Below are 18419 nucleotides of genomic sequence, written 5' to 3'. Positions count from 1 at the left end.
GTTTTCAGTGACTGCGAGTGGACTTTTAATCGGTTTGTTTGTATCGGAGCACTTTTACCACAGGTCCACCAGATCCATAAGATCCACCAGGTCCACCAGATCCAACAGATCCACCAGATCCACCAGAGCAGGTTTAGTATCAGTCCGTGGACCAATCAGGACACAGAACACTGACCACTCCCATAATCAGAGGTAAATACTGTAACTATGGCGACAGAGCTGGTCACCTGATCCTTCAGTTTACAAAAAACAAAAACAGTCCAAACTAAATCAGCTCCATTCAAACAAAAATACAACAAAAATACATAAAACAAAAATACATCATCTTCTTCTTTTTCACAGATAACAAATATAAAATATTTCTTTATCTAAATAAATCTTCATCTTGTTCAAACAGACGTCAGTATTTACACACAGGATGAACACGAGCAGCCGCTAGCCCGTTAGCGCCATTAGCGCTGGTAGCCCATTAGGGCTGGTAGCTCTGTTAGCCCATTAGCGCTGTTAGCTTGTTAGCTCCTCCCAGTGTTCCTTCAGTGGCTCCAGCAGCATCCCTTCCACCAGCACAGGAGGATTGTGGGTAATGGTGGGTGTGGTCAGGGCAGATGGGCGGGTTTAGTACTGGATGAACTCCGACTGAAGAGACTGAAAGAAAAAACACAGAACCAGCAGTCAGAACCAGACGGGACCAGAACCAGAACCACAGAGCATTCAGAACCAGAACCAGAACTAAAGAGCAGTCAGAACCACAGTGGACCCAACCCCAACCCAAAGTGGACTCAGAACCAAAGTGGACTCCCTTTTGGGTCAGAGTATAGGAATGATTAGACACTGTAAGAAACGTATTCCCCAGTGGTTGACCCAGCTCTTAGTTCAGTCATTAGTCTGATCTCAGATGGATTCCGCCTCAGTGTTTTGGTCAAATACTAATGAAAATAATTGACACAAATTGCCAGTCACACAGAATAAAGCCAGGGTTCTCGTCAGCGTCATTGAACGTCGGGGCCCTGACGCTGAGCTTTGCCCCGCTCCGCTGTCTTTCCACCAGCGTAGCGGTGTTTTTTGGCTGTATTCTGCCTCTGCTTGTGTGTACAGCTGTAGCTCTGCAGACAGAGAACAGGTTTAACCAAGAAAAGCCGAACGCCCAAAACTTCTGTCCAAAGCTTTTACTGCAGACTTCAGTGTAAAACTGTAACATACAAACAAGACATGTCTCAGTTCTGTTCTTTGTTCCAGCACATTAACATAGCATTATACATTCAAATGAATGAGAAAAGATCGCTAGCTTGATGCTAACATAAATGGGAAAATCCATAGACATGCTAACGATTAGCATCTTCAGATCGACTCAAGATTTCCAACGTCTTTTAATCTAACAACAAAAGTTTCCATCACAGACAGGTTTGACTGTTCATTAGCACAACAACTGAACATAAAATACTCACAGACAAACGTTCTTTGTGTCCATACAAACACAATGACACACACGTGTCTGCTACTTCCTTCCATGTCTGAACGGACTACGGTAACGCCCAAAGGACAAAACACACACCACTGACACTTATTCCACCACCAGAGGGCCCCCTTTGACTGCTGCAACAACACAACATTACAGTGTGTGTGTGTGTGATGGTCCAGTGTAAGGAGAACCAGATTTGAATGTGAATAAATCTATTCCTTTGTTTTGGCTCAAAGTGCTGCAGACAGGAAATGACAACAGTAGAAGCCACACCCCTTTGTGTGCCTTGGTATTGTCTGACCCCGCCCACCAACATCACTTGCCTTACACTCATTGGCTGACAATGAGACTTCAATCAATTTATCTGATTTAAATGGACCCATCACCCGTGGAAAATTAGATCTAAACTTTAGCCTGTGTGTGTGTGTGTGTGTGTGTGTGTGTAGTGTGAGTGCCACTCCCATTATCCCGAATTTCGTGCAAGTGAATATTTTTCTATGATCACGTCTGCGTTGAAGCGTGGGAGCAACGCCAAACACAAGGGGAATATCGCATCGTTTTTTGGCTTCATTCCTCAAATTTGCCCCTCAAAATGCAGGAAATAGTGTTTCAGAGAGTTAGAAATTTCAAAATGTTCCCCCTACAAAACTGGCACCATGTACGTGGTGCCCCTACACTGTGAAAAAATCCTAGTGAGAACCCTGAAATCGGCACAAATTGTTTTGGGTTGAACAAACAGAACTATTAGAAACACAATGCACAACAGTTTGACATGGTTAACTGTAAAATCTAGATTGAAATATTTTTTATTATCATTTATTCATAACATTATAGAAACACAAACTCCAGAAATTATTCACAGAAAACTGTCATTTTTTTGCTGATAATTATAGTACCAGACAAACCAGGTAACCACAGTGTGTTCTGCCTTTAGACAAAACAAACCAGGTACAGAGGACCGGTTTATATCAGGACATGGTTGGATGGAATGAACACCAGGGTTTGTGTGGTTGAAAAGAATAGAACATGTTTTCAGATTCCTCCAAATCAGAGCGGAGTGTTAAAGTTATCTGAAAAGTGTACGAAGCACTGGAGGATCTAACAGTGAACACCACAGGATATGAGAGAAAGACTGAAAAGGAAGAGCCAGTGTTGTGTTTAGAGAGGACTGGAGCAGACCTGTGCAGACCAGTGGAAAACTAGTAACTCTTGTCTGTCAGAGGGAGGATGGATGAAGAACAGAAGGAGGGTTTCTGGACTCCTGCACAGACAAAGTCTGCACATCCAACATGGTGGAGGTCTGGTGGAGCTCCAGAAGCAGATCACTGTCACATCTTTTGGGGGTGCCCCCCTAATACAGGAATTGGTGCTGGGCAGCGATTGAAATTTTTAATTGCAATTAATTGCATAGTTATATGGGGGGGGGTTTGCCGGCATCACATCACTACTGAAAGGCATTTCAGTAGTGATATAATGTTCACGAACAAATCGAATCTTTTGAACGGTTCTTTGAATGAACGATGAGAACCTAGTCTTTGTAAAGAACCGTTCATTTTTTTTTTTTTTTTTTTCGAGGGAGTGTCCAATTGCCTGTCAATTTACCAACATACATACATTAGACTCTACTGTCACCTCTCATGTCATGGATTTAACCCACACATGTTGAACTAACGATTCTTTTTTACAGTAAGATAATATTTACTGCCGCGCCAATTAAACACCTTTAAAATGTAATGTCAATCATCACATGTAGCCTATTTAGTCATTAAAACATTGGCGTTTCAAAATAATGCCAAAAACATAAAAGAGTCAGTCTTTTGAATGGCTCTTTTCAGTGAACGGCTCCTGATTGAACGACTCCCTTCAAAGAGCCAAAAGTCCCATCACTAATTTTCAGTGGTATTTCAGACTGAAGTACTCGAGTGATAAAAATAGTTGCACATGTCAGTGCTTCTTCTCACCCCCACCATCTGAAGACGTTCAAAATGAAAATGTCCATGGAACAGACCGCTACTTTTACACGTTTATGTCCACACATGTTTATTTCTGGTTGTGAGTGATTGACAGGAGTCTTAAGCCCGCTAATAAGTACTAATACTAATAAGACCAATAATATGTGATGTTCAGTTGTTCAAAGTAAACAAAGGGGGCCCTCTAGTGGTCAAAGGGGTCCTCTCGTGGTCAAAGGGGGCCCTCTAGTGGTCAGAATAAGTGTCACTAACAATGTTTTTTTCCTTGCAGTGTTCCCGTAGTCAGTTCAGACATAAGAAGGAACTAACAGACACGTTTCTTTCACTCTGTTTGTATGGCCCCAAAAACGTTTGTCTGTGAGTATTTTCTGTTCAGTTGCTGTCAGAATGAATTGCATCAAATATCTCTGATGTGAACCTTTGCTGATGGATAAAAAGACGTTGTAAATCTTAAATTAATCTGTAAATGCTAATCGTTAGCATGTATATGGATTTTCCCATTCAAGTTAGCATCGAGCTAGCAATCTTTTTCCCATTCATTTAAATGTATAATGCCATGTAAATGTACTAAGGCAGTGAACAGAACTCAGACATATTTTGTTTGTATGTGTCAGTTTTACAGTGAGTCTACAGGAACAGATTTGGACACAAGTTTTGGGTGTCCGTCTTTTCTTGGTAAACCTGTTGTCTATCTGCAGCTAATTGCTACACACAAGCAGAGGAATAGGAGTTAGAATAAAACGACAGTAACGGGAGAGAGAAATAAACTGTCGGCGTTATTTAATGAATGCGTTGATGCAGTAATAACGCATTAACTTGCCCAGCCCTAAAAGAAATATTGGAGGGAAATAAAAAAGGTTCTAGATGAAGCAACAGGTGTTGAAACCCCCGCCACACTTGAAATTTTGTACTTGGGAAACATTGATTCTGTAAATCTGTTCAGAAGGGATGAGTACAAATGGACTGGAATAATGCTGCAGGTCAGTAAAAAGACAATCAGCAGGAGATGGAGAACCAGTCTGGTGTCCAACAGACAGGACTGGGAGGAGCTTCTACAGAAAGTTCCTGCATATGTTTGAGTTCACAGATCTATGGGAAGGATGGCTACAATCTGTGCGTTTTCATGACAACTTTCTTCCTAGTTTAATCTGTTGAAAGGTTTGATCCTATTTTCGATGTCCATGTAAACACCTTATTCCAGTTGAAAAAGAATAGTTGGGATTAAATGTAATGGCACATGTAAACCCTTTATTCTGTTTGGACTTTATTCCTTCCATTCTGCACATGCTCAGTGTCTTGTCCTGTGGCGATGACGCATACATTCTGCGCTGGTGGAAGAATCTGCACTGCAGTCTAGTCTTCCCAAAGCGTTCCAGTGGGCTATTCTGATGGGATCTACCAACCTGGACAACCCTGAAGGAACAGTTCAACACTAGGTTTGGATTCATTCATTTGTCATGCACTAATGCAGGGGTGTCAAACATGTGTCCCGGGGCCCAAATGTGTCCCCCCCAAAGGGTCCTGTTCAGCCCCTGGGATGTTTTTGCCAAGTGCAAAAATTCCACAGTCTTGAATTAAGCAAAAAAAAAAAAAAATTAGGTTGAATTAAGGAAAAAACCTTGAATTAAGCCAAAAAAACAAACAAACTTCAATTAAGTAAAAAAAAAAAAAAATCTTTAATTAAGCCAAAAAAAAAAATCTGGAATTAACCACTTAATTTTTTTATAGCGTTAAAAAAAAACAAAACAATTACATTCTGAAAATATTTCCATTTCCAAACTCTCCTGTACCAATAAAATGTGAATAAACTGAACAAATGTGACCAACCTGAAATGTCTATTAAATTCAATCCAGTTTGAACTTTTCTTCCTGTTCCTCAGTGTTTAGTGTCTTTGTAGATCTGATCCAGAATGCACATGGACTAATGAGAAGTGGAGGAAGAAGACTGAGAAAATTACACTGATTTTTCTTAAGTTTTTTAACTTAAATTTCAGTTTTTTCAGATTTGTTCAGTTTGTTTTATTTTTTGTTTGGATAGTTTATGAAAATAAGTATTTTCATAATTTAATGGGTATTTTTGCACTAAGACAAAGACAAAAATTTGGAGTTGTCATTATTTATAGGCTATTCTGTTATTATTTTTTCTAGTTCAGCCCACTGCAGTGCACCGATTGACTTGTTCTCGCAGCCCTTCCGTTAGCTTAGCTTAGCCTAGCTTAGCATAATAGCTTCATTCCTCTGGTCAGACATAGCCAGGCTTTTAGAGGTGATTTGTAGTATTTTATGAGTGATTTTGGTAAATTCAGTTCTCCCTAATCATTCCTTTAGTCCGCTGGTGTCAATATGATCACAAACTGAGGCTCAAATCATGGTCATGTGACTTACTGCAGGAAGAAAATCTGGGCAAATAAAAACTAATGCAAAGCTAAAACGCTAATGCAAAGCTAATTTAGCACATGCATCCCTTCCAACAAAAAGATTTTCCAACTTCCGTCAACACAACAGTCCATAGATTGTATGAGTGCAGTAAGTCGCAGATCTGAAGAAATAATTAGAATCGGATTTCACAAAATCACTGAGAAAAGACAAATCACCTTTAAAAAACTGGATATGTGTGACCATGGAAATGCAGTGACTATGCTAAGCTAAGCTAACAGAAGGGCTGAAATGCAGTGACTATGCTAAGCTAAGATACCAGAAGGGCTAAGCTAAGCTAACAGAAGGGCTGCCAGAACAAGGCAACATGAGCACTGCAGCACAAACCCTTCTGCTCACTGATCTACCTCATTAATGCCTCATGTAAACCTTTATTCAGGTTTAACATTTCCATGGAAACAAGAGGAAATACTTTAGTTCTGAATTAATTTCTTCTGAGAAAATAAATCAGATTTAAAAAAACATCATGTAACTGTACCCAATGTGGATGTAAACATGAACACTGTGGGTCTTGGTCGTCTTCTTCCTCAGCAGCAGCAGCAGAATGTTAGTGTGAGTTAATGAATTTTAAATTCATTCAAGCAGGGTTAGATACATTTGTGTTAGTTTTACACTGTGTCAGAACATGTGTTCTCTATTCAGACACATTTGTGTTTTTATTCATCATTTAAAACGAATAGATTTGCATTAAAAAACAGATTTGAGAGCAGACAGTGGAAATAAAAAAACAGGTCATTTGGTTTAGAAATCACTCCTCTTTGTTTGACACTTCATAAGTTTTACTTGTGAATGTAACTGCCCTTAGTGGGTGGAGCCTATGCTGATGGATGACAGCAGAGTTTCTATTGGTGGGGTGTCGTGGCTCCAGCCCCACCCCTCAGCCCCGCCTCCAGCTTCTGCCTTAAACCCACTTCTGTTCTGTTTATGTTACTGGAGGTCCGTTCATAGACTGCTGCTGTGTCAAACTGAAATGTGCCCAGAAGTAACAGATTACACTAAATATCGTCAGTTGCAAACAAAGAGGAATGACTTTCCAGCAAAACTTTTGAAGAGCCGTTTACTGCAGAAGCAGAGTTCTAATCAGACCAGTGGAACAGGCAAAAGGTAAAGACAGAGGGAGTACGTAGAATTAGTTAGTATCAGTTAGTATTAGTTATTTTAAGTTATTATTTATTATTTCTTTTAATTCTTTTTAGCTCTTATTTCTTATTTCTGTTAGGTCTAAGTTGGAGCACAGACTGGTTGAACTCCTCCTCCATCACCACTTGAATGTTTCCATGTTTGATCAAATGTCTCATGTTCCGATTGACAGGACAGATCACAGTATGGGCTCAGGAGCTGTGGGTGGAGTGGGCGAGGCCATGTGGGTGGAGTGGGCAGGGACTGTGAGCATGGGCTCAGACAAACTGGCTGTTGGATTGTGGGATATCACAGGTGGATTATGAAGATCTGTATGCAGATGATTGTACATTTACTCAGAATAAATCCTGTCACACATTTGAAATTAAATAAAAGCTCCTTAAATCTAAACAGGCTCCACCTTCTGTACTCACAATAATAATAAACCAATAATAAACAGTGACAGGTCCAAAGTTCTGAAACTGGACCGACTCCACCCACTGCATCTGAAACTGCACCGACTCCACCCAGTGGTTCTGAAACTTGACTCCACCCACTGGTTCTGAAACTTGACTCCACCTACTGCTTCCACACATGTTTACTTAAGAACAGACCAAACTGGTCACATGACTCAGAGGGAGGAGCTTCTCTCTTCTCTGGGTCATGTGTCACAAACAAATAGCATCACGTTGTGAATGTGTGTTAGTGATGTCACCACAGAGTGAGCCAATCACAGAGAAGTGGGAGGAGCTGCTGCTGTGTCAGAGGACTTACAGGTATGGAGCGGCTCAGGTAGCGTCCTGATGGGCCTTTCAGGGCGGCACCGTACGGGCCCTGGCCGCGGTACCCGCCCACGTCCGGAGGCCCCGGTCGCCCGCTGTGGAGGAAGGCAGGGCTTTTCCCCATCGGGTTGGCCGACGCCCCCATAAACAAAGCACTGTTGTTGTTGACCTCGTGTTGGCCGCCGCGGGGGATGTTAGCATAGCGAGACAGAGAAGGCGGAGCCATGGAGGAGGAGTTAACAGACACTGAGGAGGAGGTAGAGGAGGAGGAGGGAGGAGCAAGAGAGGAGGGCGGAGCAAGGGAGGCGTACGGCGCCGTCAGGTCCTCCTCCACTTCTGCAGCGTACAGGTCACTGAGGGAACTGGCCAACCGAGAGGATAGGGCAGAGCTAGACGAGGAGAGGCGGAGTCAGGACTGACATCACACAAAAACAAACAAAAAACACAGCACACGCACAACAGCTAATCACACAAAAGCTGATCCTGGAACTGAGGTGCGGAGGTTCAGTAGAACGGGCAGGGCCTCTGGGGTAGGGCCTGTAGTGTGGGCAGTACCCGGGTCCAGTCCTGCTCTGAAAACTCCATCTCACCTACTATTGATCGATTACGCAAAATTTAATCATAATCGATCTGAAATCAGTCGATTTTTTTACCCAGAGCTATTAAAGTGGTTTACCCTAACCCTAGACACAGTACTACTGACAGTACTACTGACAGAGCACTACAGACAGTTCTACAGACACAGTACTACTGACAGAGTACTGCTGTCAGAGTACTACTGACACAGTACTACAAATAGAGTACTACAGATACAGTACTACAGACAGAGTACTACTGACACAGTAGTACTGAAAAAATCCTACAGAGTACTACTAACACAGCACTGCAGACAGTACTCCAGACACAGTACTACTGACAGAGTACTACTGACACAGTACTAAGGACACAGTACTACAAATAGAGTACTACAGATACAGTACTACAGACAGAGTACTACTGACACAGTAGTACTGAAAAAATCCTACAGAGTACTACTGACACAGCACTACAGACAGTACTCCAGACACAGTACTACTGACAAAGTACTACAGACACAGTACTACTGACAGAATACTACTGACACAGTACTATAGGCAGAGTACTACTGACAAAGTACTACAGACACAGTACTACTGACAGAGTACTACTAACACAGTACTACAGATACTGTAGTACTGACAGAGTACTACTGACACGGTGCTACAGACAAAGTACTCCAGACAGAGTACTACTGACACAGTACTACAGAGTTCTACAGACACAGTACTACTGACAGAATACTACAGACACAGTATTACAGAGAGAGTACTACAGACACAGTCCTACAGACAGAGTACTACTGACAGTACTATGGACACAGTACTACAGAGTACTACAGACACTACTACTGACACAGTACTACAGAGTTCTACAGACACAGTACTACTGACAGAATACTACAGACACAGTATTACAGACAGAGTACTACAGACACAGTCCTACAGACAGAGTACTACTGACAGAGTACTACAGACACAGTACTATGGACACAGTACTACAGAGTACTACAGACACTACTACTGACACAGTACTACAGACAGTACTACAAACAGAGTACTATTGACACAGTAATACAGGCACAGTACTACTGACAGATGACAGGACAGACACAGAAGGGGGCGGAGCCTCTGTGAGGTCAGTGGTCAGCTGACCTACAGACAGATGACAGGACAGACACAGAAGGGGCGGGGCCTCTGTGAGGTCAGAGGTCAGCTGACAGGACAGACACAGAAGGGGGCGGAGCCTCTGTGAGGTCAGAGGTCAGCTGACAGGACAGACACAAAAGGGGCGGGGCCTCTGTGAGGTCAGCTGACAGGACAGACACAGAAGGGGGAGGAGCCTCTGTGAGGTCAGAGGTCAGCTGACCTGCGCAGGTTCGTTGCTGCTGTGGACGGGTTTCTGCCGATCCTCTTGGCTGCAGCTGAAGCAGAAGATGCTGGGAATTTGGAGAGTTTGAGTGGGGAGGTGGGGCCTGGAGCCACGCCCATCGATAACCTAGACACAGACAGATCCATATGAGGACAGGTATTGATTAGATTAGGACAGCTATTGATTGGACTGAATGTTTTGACTGTTGATCATTTTTCTGGAGGTGTTTTGTGCAGTCACAGGTCAGAGGTCAAAGGTCAGGTGTGTGCAGTCACAGGTCAGAGGTCAAAGATCAGGTGTACCTCAGAGGCTGGGAGGCAGACCTGCTGTGTATCTTCATCTCCTCGACCCTGTGAAAAAAACAAACTCTGGTCAGTTTGGACTTTGATTGAACAACACTTTTTCCAGCGTTAATATACGTTTGGATCCATTTGATTAGTTTACTGTTATTAATGCACCTGCATCCGACTGGAGCACAGGTGTCAAACATGCATCTTGGGGGCCAAATCCGGCCCACTAAAGGGTCCAATCTGACCCGCAGGATGAATTTGTGAAATGCAAAAATTACACTGAAGATAACAACCATCAATGGTGTCAAAATCATTTTAATTCAGGTTCCACATACAGACACAAACAGTCCAATTAGATTTCAAGTGGGTCAGAACCAGTAAAATATTATCATTATAACCTATAAATAGTGACAATCCCAAATCCTGTCTGTTTTTTTTTGCTGTAAAAAAGTAAAATTACATGAAAATGTTCACATTACCGAACTATACTTTTATAAAAAAAATGTGAATAACCTGAACAAATATGAACAAATGGAAATGTCTTAAGAAAAGTAAACGCAGTTTTACCAATATTCTGCCTGTTACTAAATGTTTTGTGTCATTGTAACACACTTGTGTAAATGATAAACTGAGGCAGAATATTGTTAAAATTACACTTGTGTTTCTGAATTCAATTCAAGTTGCTCATCTTATTCAGATTTTTAAGGAAACTATGTAGATGTAAACCTGATCATAATATAATTTTACTTTTATCACTGTTATTATTTTTCTGGTTTGGTCCACTGCAGATCAAACTGGGCTGAACGTGGAACTGAACTAACATGAGTTTGGCAGAACTGGACTGGAGGGTAACAGTTTGTGTCTGTTGTGTCCCCTCTGTCCATCCTCACCTCCTGTCTCCAGTAGTTCCTCCTCTTGGTGCTCTTCGTCCCTTTAATGCTCTCAGTTTGTCTCCCTGAGTCAGACCTGGAACTGAGTCCAACATGTCGCTCTGCAGGAGGAAACACACGCACCATCACACACCGTCTGCCGCTACACACCCACCGTGTGCCGCTACACGTCCAGTGTCTGCCACTACACACCCAGTGTCTGCCGATACATGCCCAGTGTCAGTGTTTGTGGGCGTGTCTGATGCTACACGCCCAGTGTCAGTGTTTGTGGCGTGTCTGCCGCTGCACGCCCAGTGTTAGTGTTTGTGGGCGTGTCTGATGCTACACCCCCAGTGTCAATGTTTGTGGGTGTGTCTGCCGCTGCATGCCCAGTGTTATTGTTTGTGGGCGTGTCTGATGCTACACGCCCAGTGTCAGTGTTTTTGGGTGTGTCTGATGCTACACGCCCAGTGTCAGTGTTTGTGGGCGTGTCTGCCGCTGCACGCCCAGTGTTAGTGTTTGTGGGCGTGTCTGATGCTACACCCCCAGTGTCAATGTTTGTGGGTGTGTCTGCCGCTGCATGCCCAGTGTTATTGTTTGTGGGCGTGTCTGATGCTACACGCCCAGTGTCAGTGTTTTTGGGTGTGTCTGATGCTACACGCCCAGTGTCAGTGTTTTTGGGTGTGTCTGATGCTACACGCCCAGTGTCAGTGTTTTGGTGTGTGTCTGATGCTACACGCCCAGTATCACTGTTTGTAGGCGTGTCTGCCACTACACGCCCAGTGTAAGTGTTTGTGGGCGTGTCTGATGTTACACGCCCAGTGTCAGTGTTTGTGGGCGTGTCTGATGTTACACCCCCAGTGTCAATGTTTGTGGGTGTGTCTGCCGCTGCATGCCCAGTGTTATTGTTTGTGGGCGTGTCTGATGCTACACACCCAGTGTCAGTGTTTTTGGGTGTGTCTGATGCTACACGCCCAGTGTCAGTGTTTTGGGTGTGTCTGATGCTACACGCCCAGTGTCAGTGTTTCTGGGCTTGTCTGCCTCTACATGCCCAGTATCACTGTTTGTAGGCGTGTCTGCCACTACACGCCCAGTGTCAGTGTTTGTGGGCGTGTCTGATGTTACACGCCCAGTGTCAGTGTTTGTGGGCGTGTCTGATGTTACACGCCCAGTGTCAGTGTTTGTGGGCGTGTCTGATGTTACACGCCCAGTGTCAGTGTTTGTGGCGTGTCTGATGTTACACGCCCAGTGTCAGTGTTTGTGGGCGTGTCTGACGCATCACCTCCTGCGGTCGGTCGGAGCCGGTGTTGTGGGCGGGGCTTAGGCTGAGTTGGTCCATACTGCTGATGAGGTGTGGCCCCGCCCTCTCTTCTGTCCTGTTCTTCTGGGAGCGCTGCCCATCTCCTTGTAACCATAGCGACGCCTGCTTCCTGTCAACACGTGAGTTCATTAAAGCAGGTTTGAACAGAATGCACAGAAATATACAGATGAATGAAGCAGGACACGTGTGGGACCAGGACCCCTGGACCAGAACCAGAACAGAACCTACACATGTCTGGGACCAGGACCCCTAGACCAGAACCAGAACCAGTACCAGAACAGAACCTGAGGCTGTGGTTCTGATCCAGCTCTAACTGGCTCTGATCCAGCTCTAACTGGTTCTGATCCAGCTCTAACTGGGTCAGGTGTGTTTGTTGTGAAGCTGCTGTCACATGATGTGGTTCTAATATGTGTCTGTCCCGTTTGTCTGGTTCTGGTTAATGTACCAGACTGAACATGGAAACAAAGGCTGGATTTAACTGAGTCTGCTGATAGTTTCCATGGAAACCACAACACACAGCACTGCAACTGTGGTCCGAAAGTCAGAGACAGAGGGAAACACAAACACAAGAGCAGATAAAGGAACGAACTGGGCACGCTTTGCCAAATGTCAAAGGTCACCAGCAGATAAAGGGACCAACAGGACCAGCTCTGCTCCTGCCAAAGGTCAAAGGTCACCTCAAACCAAAGGGACTGTGCTCCTGTCAGGACATTGAGGTGGATGTCTGACAGTCTGTCCTCAGTCAACCTGCCAAAGGTCAAAGGTCACCTAAAATCTGAATAATAGAATGCAGGTGTGTCTAGACTTTTATTTAATCTAAATAGTAGAATGCAGGTGTGTTTAGACTTGTGTCCAATCCCAGAATGCATCAGTACTCACTCTTCCAGGAAGTTCTGCTGCGGTCCAATCACAGAGCCCGGACGGCAGATCCGGATCCAGGCGATGGCCTCCCCCGCTGTGAAGCGGTAATGCTTCATCAGGTAACAGCCAATCAGAGTGCCCGTCCGGCCCAGTCCAGCTGAGGACGGACAAGAGGAGTGGTCAGCAGAGGAGACCAGTGGTCATCAGAGGAGACATGTGGTCAACAGAGTGGTCAGCAGAGGACAAGACACACACTGTCCTCTGGTGGACTAGTGTGGGACTGACATACACTGTCCTCTGGTGGACTAGTGTGGGACTGACGCACACTGTCCTCTGGTGGACTAGTGTGGGACTGACATACACTGTCCTCTGGTGGACTAGTGTGGGACTGACGCACACTGTCCTCTGGTGGACCAGTGTGGGGCTGACGCACACTGTCCTCTGGTGGACTAGTGTGGGACTGACACACACTGTCCTCTGGTGGACCAGTGTGGGACTGCCAGCGGTGACAGGAAATGGGCGGTCCTTACCTTTACAGTGGACGGCCACAGCGCCGTCGGTGCTCTCACAGATGTGCAGGAAGCGGCGGGTGATGATGTCACTAGGCGTGCTTCCATCCAGGAAGAACAGGTCATAGTGGCTGAAGCCGGCATCGCTGAAGCGCTTGGCGTCGTAGATCTTCTTGTTGAGGCGTACGACGGCGGTGACGTTGTGTTTCCTGAAGTAGGGGAAGTACGCCTCAGGGGCGTGGAGCGGGTAACCTGCAGGGTGCAGAGCCAGCACCAGCGTTAGTCCCAGGGTGTGGTCATGTGACCACTGTGGACATGTTTCTGTGGACGTCTGTCTGTGGACTCACCGTTCTCTACTTTAGTTTTAGGATGAGGACCGCTGAAGGCCAGGAACTTCCCTGGGACAATCCAGTTCAGGTCCCCATTCTCTACACGCTACGAAAAAAAACCAAAAAACAACAACACAGGTTTAATACACATATGCAGACACATATATACACATATACAGATATACACACACAAATATACACACGCTATACACTTTCTATATACTTTATACTGTCTACATAAATCCTCTTTCTATAAACTGTACCTCATAATGCTCATACTCGTCTACATCGAACGTTTCAAAGTCGAAGAATCCGTGCTGCAGAGCCTGAAACAGAAACACAAGGTACAGTCATGTGACACCATGTGATAAACCCACCTGACCACACCCCCACCAGACTGGTCCAGAGCCTACTCAGGGAATGTCAGTGTGTTCTGTGTCTGTAGAACTGAACAGAACCACAGTTCCACCTGCACTGACCATATGACCACACACTGACACAGCTGAGCTCTGATTGGCTGACTGGCTCTGCTGCACACACAGCTGCTCTCTGAATGGCTGCCACATCCTGACCCACTGTGGTTCTGGGCCAGGGTGGGTGACCCCTACTGGACTGGGTCCAGGTTCTGCTTCAGCTCCTTATTTAATAAAGGCTTCAGCACAAATCTGAAACTGTGATAGGACGTTTGATGGTGAAATGCATCCTGGGAATTGTATTTCTGTCCACTCAGTATTTATGAGTACACCTTTGCGTTTGAATAAACAGGTTCTATTGTAGAACAGTCGAACTAGTCCTTTAAATAAATAGGTAATTAATTAATTGATTAGTTAATTAAGTAGGCCTGTAACAGTACACGTACCGAACCGAACCATTTCGGTACACACCTGTTCGGTTCGGTACACAGCTGTACCGAAACAGTATGTTGAGAAAAAGAAAAAGGAACGAAAGGTGTTGTTCGATGTGGAACTTTAAATCCACGCAAGTTCCACACGGACATATGGAACTAGTGCACAATGACTCGAAAAATGAACCAGCTGCTTCCATAAGGTTAAAAAAAACAAAACAAATATGATGTGAACCTGAAGAGAAGAGACTGAAGACCCTCTGCCATCAGTCTAGTCCAGTTTGGGATCAGTTCAGGTTCAGGTGAAAGACAACAACGAGGAAACAGACGCTGATAAGGCGGACGTTGTTTGGCCCCTAGGAACTGCGGTAGTTCTAAAACACTGACACTAGCCCTCTCTCTCTCTCTCTCACTCTCTCACACTCACACGCTGTATAATAGAGGAATAGAACCCGGGAGTTGGAAGTTGTAAAGGAGTTGAAAGGATGTAAAGTTTCACTTTTGTTTCACGCCAGCATTAGTTATTACGTTAGTTATGGACCGAACCCCCACGTATGCCCCCCCCGCCTCTGCCAAAAAAGAAAAAAGAAATCCCCCTTCTGTGTTTTTGACAAATCGCACACCCTGCACACACGCACGCACGCACACACACACACACACACACACACACAAGTACACAAAGTGGCCTAAACAGTTTATCTGTCCTTAAATAAATAATAATTAGGTTAATTTATTTGTCAGTGTTGCTCTTCAGTTTGTTTCAACAGAATACCAGTTTGCTCTCTTGTTGATGTTGCACTTCATGTGGAATTTTCTTTTTGGTATTTTTCTGCAGAATGTGAACTGACAGAACTGATTAGATTTTGGTTGTTTGTTCAAAACTCCCTTTCAGGGAAAAGTGCAATACTAATGTTTAAAATACATTTAGTAATATTTATTTTCTATTTGATTTATAGCAGCAGAATTATATTATTCCTGTTTTTCTATATTCTATTGTCTCCAAAAAGTGGTAGAAGAATGTTCAAAAATTCATAAATGTATTAAAGACATTTTGAGGGGTGTTCTTTCTTCCTGTACTGAACCGAAAAAAACGAACCGTGGCTTTCAAAACCAAAAATGTACCGAACCGAAAATTTTGTGTACCGTTACACGCCTAACGTGGTGTGTGTGTCTGGTATATATATATATATATATATATATATATATATATATATATATATATATATATATATATATATATATATATAGTCCATACCTTCCTGATGCCCTGCAGACATTCCAGCACAGTGAGGTTGTAGGTGCAACTCCCAAAGGAAGCATCCCTGCACAGACACAGAGAGCACAGGTCAGATTAAAGAATAAAAGGACTGAGGTCAGATTAAACACCAGCTAAAGGACCATTTACTGACACTAATAAACAGACTGAGCTGGAAGACTGACAGGAAGAATGACAAAACAGAAGCATGGAGGGAACATTCACATCAGCTGATCAGATTGGTCCGTTCACATCAGCTGATCAGACTGGTCTGTTCTCATCAGCTGATCAGATTCTACTGTTCTGTTCTCAGTTTCCAAACAGGACTCAGTTTGAGCAGCTCCACCTTCTGTTGGATCATGGCAGAAATCTGTTTAAGTATTCCGATAATAAGAACTAGTGGCTTGTACCCATAGTTCCTTGTACCCATAGTTCCTTGTACCCATGGTTCCTTGTACCCGTGGCTCCTTGTACCCATGGTTCCTTGTACCCATAGTTCCTTGTACCCGTGGTTCCCTGTACCCATGGTTCCTTGTACCCGTGGTTCCTTGTACCAATAGTTCCTTGTACCCATGGTTCCTTGTACCTGTGGCTCCTTGTACCCATGGTTCCTTGTACCCATAGTTCCTTGTACCCATGGTTCCCTGTGCCCATGGTTCCTTGTACCCGTGGCTCCTTGTACCCATAGTTCCTTGTACCCGTGGTTCCTTGTACCCATAAGTCCTTGTACCCATAGTTCTTTGTACCCGTGGTTCCTTGTACCCGTGGTTCCTTGTACCTGTGGTTCCTTGTACCCATGGTTCCTTGTACCCGTGGTTCCCTGTACTTGTGGTTCCTTGTACCCGTGGTTCCCTGTACCTGTGGTTCCTTGTACCCGTGGTTCCTTGTATGATAGCACCCTCCTGTGGTGCAACAGCGGCATTGCACCCAAATGCTCTCCTGTGTTTGCAACATCAACTGAACATCGATGGGACGGACACAGGGCAGGGCCTAAATGTGCATTATATAGTAGGAAGAAAATAACAATGATAACAATAATAACAACAATAATTATTATTATTGTTGTTGTTCTGTGCAGGGCCTACTGTGTGTGCAGTGGGTGCATGGACAGTTTAAGGGACAGTAGGATGGACAGTAGGACAATGGAGGCCTAATGCTGTGGGTGTGGCCTGTCACTGTGGGCGTGTCCTCCTGTTTACTCCATCAGAGTGTCCTCAGTGTCCCAGTCCTGGTTCAGTTCTGGTCCAGTCCAGGTCCAGTCCAGTCCCAGTCCAGTCCTCCCTCAGATCCTGTTACATAACAGCTGAGTGGAGTTAAAGGAGACAACAAAAGCCCTGTGTTCCACACACACACACACACACAAACAAACAAAACGCACATACACACAACACACACACACACAGCAGATACACTCAGTTTGTTCCATTTTCAGCCTCACATCTGAACTACAGCACAGAGCACTGGGGTCAGGGGTCAGGGCAAGGTTATAATAGTTTTGGATTTTTAATTATAGTTTAGTTTTATTTAGTTTTGACTTTTTTTCTCTGATTCAGTTAGTTTTAATTAGTTTTTAGAGCATGTTTGCTAGTTTTTACTAGTTACAGGGTGGGGAAGCAAAATTTACGATATTTTGAGGCAGGGATTGAAAGACAGTGTATGACCAATTAGTTTATTGAAAGTCATGAGAATTTATTTGCCACAAGAAAATGTCCATAATAGAAAATGTTTTTATTCTATGTGTCCTCCTTCTTTCTCAATAACTGCCTTCACACGCTTCCTGAAACTTGCGCAAATGTTCCTCAAATATTGGGGTGACAACTTCTCCCATTCTTCTTTAATAGTATCTTCCAGACTTTCTGGTAATAGTTTTGCTCATAGTCATTCTCTTCTTTCCGTTATAAACAGTCTTTATGGACACTCCAACTATTTTTGAAATCTCCTTTGGTGTGACGAGTGCATTCAGCAAATCACACACTCTTTGACGTTTGCTTTCCTGATTACTCATATGGGCAAAAGTTTCTGAAAAGGTATGGATAATAGTGTTAGGTATGATTATGACATCAATATATGTTTGGTTTCAAAACAATTGACGTAGTGCCTGCTGAGAAAAAACAACTAAATGTTCAGTGTAATTTTGCTCCCCCACCCTGTGTTGTTTTTTTTCTAAATGCTTAGTTTTAGTTTAGTTTAGTTTTAGTTATTTCATGTATTTTATCTTCCTCACCATCCTACTCAAAGAAATTAGTCAGACACAGATCAGTGGGTTACTCTGGACACTTTATCTGGGGGTCAGTTTGACTGAGCAGAGACACAAACACATGTACAGTACAATGTACAAATTCCCCATAGCAGGTTGGGGGGGTGGGGGGGTGATCCATACACAACATCACTTACGTGAAAACAATGCGAAGATGTGCAAAGCGTGAGA

At 43.9% G+C, this 18419-nt stretch overlaps 1 pseudogene; it reads right to left on the bottom strand.

Annotated features, from left to right (window-relative positions):
- Positions 1-311: 311 nt before the first annotated feature.
- LOC115415912 (dual specificity protein phosphatase CDC14AB-like) overlaps positions 312-18419 on the bottom strand; it is a 25871-nt pseudogene continuing 7763 nt past the window's right edge.

The sequence above is a fragment of the Sphaeramia orbicularis genome, unplaced genomic scaffold, assembly GCF_902148855.1.
Source record: "Sphaeramia orbicularis unplaced genomic scaffold, fSphaOr1.1, whole genome shotgun sequence".
Taxonomy (NCBI): Eukaryota; Metazoa; Chordata; class Actinopteri; order Kurtiformes; family Apogonidae; genus Sphaeramia; species Sphaeramia orbicularis.
This window is presented reverse-complemented; position numbering and strand designations above follow the sequence as displayed.